This window comes from Myotis davidii, unplaced genomic scaffold (genome assembly GCF_000327345.1).
Source record: "Myotis davidii unplaced genomic scaffold, ASM32734v1 scaffold174, whole genome shotgun sequence".
NCBI lineage: Eukaryota > Metazoa > Chordata > Mammalia > Chiroptera > Vespertilionidae > Myotis > Myotis davidii.
The window spans coordinates 2,004,132-2,010,363 of record NW_006289087.1 but is presented as its reverse complement, the minus strand read 5'-3'; positions in this window follow the sequence as shown (position 1 = coordinate 2,010,363).

Sequence of the window (6,232 nt, the reverse complement as noted above, 5' to 3'; positions counted from 1 at the left end):
GAAAGCCAGTAAGTCCCTAATGCGCTCAGGTGTGTATACAGGTTAATTTTGTACCAATGCAACTGATACTCCAGCAGGTCTGCGGTGCGGGTTCAAGCTTGTTTGAAAGCCAGGACTGGCAGCACTTTCTCCCGTGTTGGTCTTCGGCCCTTAATTCCTTTCTGTCTGCCTTCCATGTTTCTCTCTTCCTTCATCCCGTGTCTCTGTCTCCCTCCTCTTTCTCCTTTTCTTTTTCCTGGGGTCTCAGGCCCCCCCAGTGGGAAGGCTGTCACTGCCCGGAGCCCTGGAGGGTCTGCGGGTGCTGAGGCTCCAGCCCGGGCCTCCTGGGCCCCAAAGGGGCACAGACTCCGGCCTCTGGGGAGCCTGTGTGGGGAGGTGCTCCCGTCGAAGGCCCCAGCTTGGCACCTGGTGCCCACCCACTGCAGGGGTGGGTCCGCCCTCCTATCTTATCCTCGCACAACCCCGAGCGTGTAGGGGAGCTGGAGTAGGCCCTCCCCCGGAGAAGGGGCAGGGGACTGTCCTGTTGAAAACACAGCTGCTGCCCAGGAGATAGACAGGAAAGCCGACCCAGCCCCTGGCAGAGGCCTCGGTGGGAGTGCCAGCTCCTGTGAAACAGCGGGCCCAGCCCAGCAGGCACAAACACGCGGCCTGGCCGCAGCCACAGCCACCGGCCCCAGGAGGGTGGGGCTGGGGAACCCCCAGAAACCCCTCTGTCCTGGGAAGGCAGCAGGCGCTCCCTCCTTTAAGAGGTGTCTCATGTTACAGCCGGGTCATAGGAAGGAGGGGAGGGTCCTGGGGCCTGGCCTGGTTGGGGGTGGGCGGAGGGGGAGTTGAGGAGTAGGTGTCACAAAACCGGGTTCAGTTCTTAGTGGAGGTGAACCTGCTGAAGTTTCTTGGTCTCCTTGAGACTCAGTTTCTTCATCTGAAAAATGGTGTGAATTCTTGGCCCGCTTACTAACGAGGCTGTTCGGAGGACTGTATGGTTGATTGAAGCCTTGCAGGGTTAGAGCTGGGTTTGGGCCCCGCCCTTGCCGTGGGTTAGCTGACCTTGGTCTCTCCTTTCTCACCTAGGAGGGCAGTACTAGCGGCTGGGGTGAGCTTAGTTCAGTGCCTGGAGGATCACACGTTCCTCAATAAATGCTACCCCTCATCATCACCGAGTGAGAAATTAATTCATGTGTAAGCATTTTGTAAACTCTGGCGTGTCTTCAAAAATGTGGGACGTTGTTCTTACGCAGGCTGACATTCTGGTTGCAAGCCTGGGCTCCGAGCAACGGTTTGTGAAGGGTTCCCCTTCCAGCGTCCTTCCCCCCTAAGAAAGCTTCCCCGTCCTGGTGTGGTTTCCTCCCCTTGAGCGGGAGGCTTCTCCTCTGGTTTCCTGGCTCTGCTTCCTCTCTGCTCCCCTCCCCAGGCCAGAGCCCATGTTTCCTTAGAGCTCCATCCTCCACGAAGCCTGTGCCCTAGTCCAATTCCACCTTCATCTTCCCCCGAGTTCCTCTAATGCATCGTTGGACCTCGTCCTCCCCTGCCAGTGTTTAAAGACTCAGATTGCTTGAGTGCAAAACCCACATATGAGCTCTGTGGCCTTGGGTAAGTAACTGAACCTCGCTAAGCCTCAGTTTTCTCATCTGGAAAATGGGAATAACAGTAACTACTTCATTGGGTTGTTAAGAGGATCAGATGAGAGCGCATTGTAAGGTCTCAGTGGGGTTCGTTAGGCCTTGCATGCAGCTGCCATGTCTACCATGGATATGTTGCCTCCCTGTTTGCAGGTAAGCGCCTTGAAAGCAGGCCACGTGTTCTGTGTTCTCACCTGATTATGAATTGTGGTGCCCACGCATTGGGTACCCGGTAACTATCCTGGATTCCTTGTCCCCATTTTGGTTGGCTCACCTGTCCATTTGCAGACTGGTGCCCCTGTGCAGTGGTGGCCTATTGTCTTTCTGCACCTTTACAGGGAAGGGAGACGTCTGTGTGCGTGGCAGAGTGCTGGGCACCTCGACGGGCGCTCTCATTTTACTTTCACAACAGCATCGGGTCCCCAGGGCAGGTGTAGTTGCCCCATCTCACCAGCGAGCAGACCAGGGTTCAGAGGATTGAGTAACTTGGCCTGGATGGCAGCTGCCAGGGCCCGGAATCCAACGCAGGTCTGCCTGGCTCCAAGGTCTCCTTCGGGTTCTCTGTATTGTCAGTGCCTTTCTTTCCAGCCACGCTGTCCTTGCAGAACAGAGTCCAGACTTTAACATGACCTACTGGCTGCACTGACACCACCGCACAGTCTCTTGGCGTTCCACAAAACGGGTAAAGCGCCATCGATCGCGAAACCCAGAGGTGCGGAGTGCTTGGAACGGGCCAGAGCTGTCACCGAAGCCGGGACTTTGGTCCCGGTGACCCCTTGCCCTGAGTTTGGTTCTTTCTCTTGAAATGATTGGCTTCAATCTTGTTTGCCCCTTTGAAAGGGCACTGTCCGTCCTGACCCCGGTTGGAAGGATTTTGGTGCCCAAGGTCCACAGGCATTCTCCTTATTTGAAGGGGTTATAGGGTCATAGAATTGTGACCACTGGTGACCCTTTGGGAACGAATCTTTAGGGGCTGGCCACTCTCTTGGGAAGGAGATTTCTTTGTGACAGAGGCAGCTGGGTGGTAAACACAACCGGAAACTCAGCGCTGAAGGGCTGTGGTGTGAGTCACCAGGACGGGCCACATCCTCACTCATCACACACACAGGCGCTGCCTCCACACACAGCCGCTCCTTTTGTCCAAGAGCAGTGGGATGAGGACACTCAGACAGAGGTCTGATTCTAGCACATTCTGTCCTGGCCAGGCATGTGGACTCTGCTCTGAAACTCCCTCCTCCTGGCCCAGGAGCCAAGGATCTGCTCACTCATGGGCTCTGCTGCTGGGCGCGCTGCGCTGTGGTCCGCGTCACTCCTTGGGCATTTGTGTTGCGGAAGAACGAATTTCCTGGTCCCTTCTTCCCAGAGTTAAACCCGATGTCGCTCTTCAGGGTGGTGCAAGGTCGAAGGGGAGCCAGCAAGCCATGTCTGGCAGCCACCCTTGGGAGATGTTTTTATATCAAGCCCTTGTCTACACTGGAATTTGACATGTATTAAGCAATCAGACTGTGCCTAGCATGGGACTGGGAGAAAATGATCACATTTTAAATCTCAACAAGTACTTTTATTCCTGCAACAAGGGATGCCCCAATTTCTCAAATTTATCATCCTAAGACAGAATAAATGAAGTAGAGAATTGTTGTGGCAACCCTGAAAGGAGGCACGGAAGAGGCCAGGTGTTACTGTTAAGGCAGAACTTGGGTCCAGGCTGACTGGATGACTGTGGGCAGGCTAAGTATAGTATATGTGATGCTTCAGTTTTCTCATTTGTAAGTGAGGGTAATAATAGTATGTCTTCTGGGTTTGTTATGAGCATTAAATTCAATGCTTAATAATTTAAAAGTGATTAAAAAAATAGTGGTGGCATATAATACATTCTATATCAGTGTCTGGCAGATATGCATATGCATTTGATCTTGCTCTGGTTTTTCTCTCCATACTGTAGCCTGATTTGTCAACTAGGGCCTGTAGTTAAACCACAAGGCTCTGAGTATAACACATTCTAAACCCCCAAATTCCTCCCCCCACCCCACTTTGTTACCAACTGTGTCTACGAGATGGGAGCACCTGGTGCCCGGTTTCCCGGTTGGATTTTTACTGAACATGGAAACCTCGTGGGCTTACTAGTACGAAAGACCAGTTTACATTTGTACTGTAAGAGTTGAGACTTCTGCCCGGCCGGCGTGGCTCAGTGCTTGAGCATCGACCCATGAACCAGGAGGTTGCAGTTTGATTCCCGGTCAGGGCACATGCCCGGGTAGCGGGCTCTGTCCCCAGTGGGGGGCGTGCAGGAGGCAGCCCATCAGTGATTCTCTCTCATCATTGATGTTTCTATCTCTCGCTCCCTCTTCCTTCCTCTCTGAAATCAATACAAATATATTTAAAAAACAAAAAAGAGTTGAGACTTCTTATTAAACTGATGATATATGCAGTCGCCTTTAGACATTTGCCATGTGCAGTGCACTGTGGCTGTATGAGGATGAACAAGTCCCTCCCCACTCAGGAATGCTGTTTAATTTTATACACAGCAAGCCCTTACGGAAGGTCGTCCATAGGTTCTGCAACTTTAAGCGAAATGATGTCTATCGAAGCCAGTAGGGGGTATGTAGGAGGCAGCGATCAATGATTCTCTCTCATCATTGATGTTTCTATCTCTCTCTCCCTCTCCTTTCCTCTCTGAAATCAATGCTCATTAAAACTAATTGATATAAACGAGAGTTACGTTCCCATGACATCGTATCAATGTTATAACCAAGTGATGCTAAACAAAGCAGCGTAATTTGAGGACCTGCTATAGATGCCTGATGCCCCCGTGCGAGGGGGTAGGCATTCCGGGACGAGTCCTCACTGTTCTCCAGGCTTTTCTCCCTGCACAGCCCATCTGCCTGCCTATCAGGAGAGGGCCGTCTGCCACGCCAGACAAGAGACATTTCCATGTAGGTCCCCATTTTCTGTTCTACGGAAGCGCGGTGGGACTCCAGGCCTGAAATGCGTTTGGCAATGGAGAGTGTTATAAAATAGGAGCTGGAGGGTTTGAGATAAAACATATTCTCCCCCCGCTTCCCCCCTAAACACCAGCTTTTCCTTCCTTTCCAGTTCTCCAGATAGGTTTCTTCTTAGCCGATGCCCATTAAAGCCAGATGCGGGCCTGTTCAGACTTAGGGCATGGCGCGGGCTCAGGCTCGCGAGAGCTGGAAAAGCTCTTGGCATTGCAAGGAGCGGGCTTTCCCAGCAAGAGCCAATATTGGAACACACCAGTTGGATCTTACGCTGGATTTGTGTCTGTCTTCACTGGGATTCCTGAGATGTGATTTTCAATGTAACGGTGAGCGACTTAGCTTGCACTCTGTCGAAGGGGGCCATGGACCATCAGTGGCCCTGTCTGTAGGAAATCTTTAAGATAACAGATTGCTGGAGCTTTCTGACCTCACGCCCAGTTCTTTCCTGCTCTATCCCATTCCACACATCTTTGCCAGTTTAGTTTTCCGAAGCAGAGCTCTGACCAAATCGCTCTCCTCCCATACAACTTCAGTGACTCCCCATGGCTGACAGTATCCCATGCACAAATGACTGTATACTCTTAGTGCAACATCCTTTAACACATGGCCCAACTCTGCCATCCAGCCTCTCCCACTAATTTATTTTTTATTTTAAAAAAATATATATGTTTTTATTGCTTTCTGAGAGAGGAAGGGAGAGGGAGAGAGAGACGGAAACATCAATGATGAGAGAGAATCATTGAGCAGCTACCTCCTGCACACCCCCAACTGGGGATGTGCCCTGACCTGGTTCACAGGTCGTTGCTCAACCACTGAGCCACACCGGCTGGGCTCCCAGTAGGGGTGTGTGTAGGAGGCAGCGATCGATGATTCTCTCTCATCGTTGATGTTTCGGTCTCTCTCTCCCTCTCCTTTCCTCTCTGAAATCAATGCTCATTAAAGCCAGATGTATAAAAGGATGAGGCATGAGATGACAAGGACTGACCCTCCTAGTGCCCTGGTGCTGTGGAATCAGGTAGGAGGCAGAGGAACTGGAAGAGGAGATAGATGCCAGGATTGACAACCAGAAGTTTCCCTGTCCCCAGGCTCCGTCTGCTGGGAGAAGGAGAAGGGGAAGGCCCATAGGCCCAGCGCTTAAAAAAGCCGGGCGGATACGTGCAGGGAAACCAGAGGATGTGGTTTGGGCTGTCCCTATAAAAGCTCTCTATTTAGCGTGGACGGGTATTTTCAGGGGAGGCTCAATGTGCGGAAGGGGAGGTTTCGTCTCTATCACAGCGGTGAGGCCCCAGGGCTGCCCGTCAAGTTTCTAAATCTCTCGTCCCAGTTCAGTCTGTAACTCATGGTGCGATGTCAGACAAGACACTTCATTCTCCCCAGGCCCTACTTAGCGATCTGTAACATCCGCCGCTGCCTCTCAGAAGGTGACAGAGGGTGCAATTAATTTGCATCTGCCAAGTGCTCAGAGGTCCCCAGCCGCCAGCCGCTGGGGAAATCGCTGCATCTTCCCCACGCGGACTGAACCTGTGGCTTTGCAGTCAAGCTCCTGTGCGGTTGCTAAGTGAGTAGCGTGGTTTTCATGATTTCACATTCAGGCTCCTGGAGGCTACTCATTTCCTT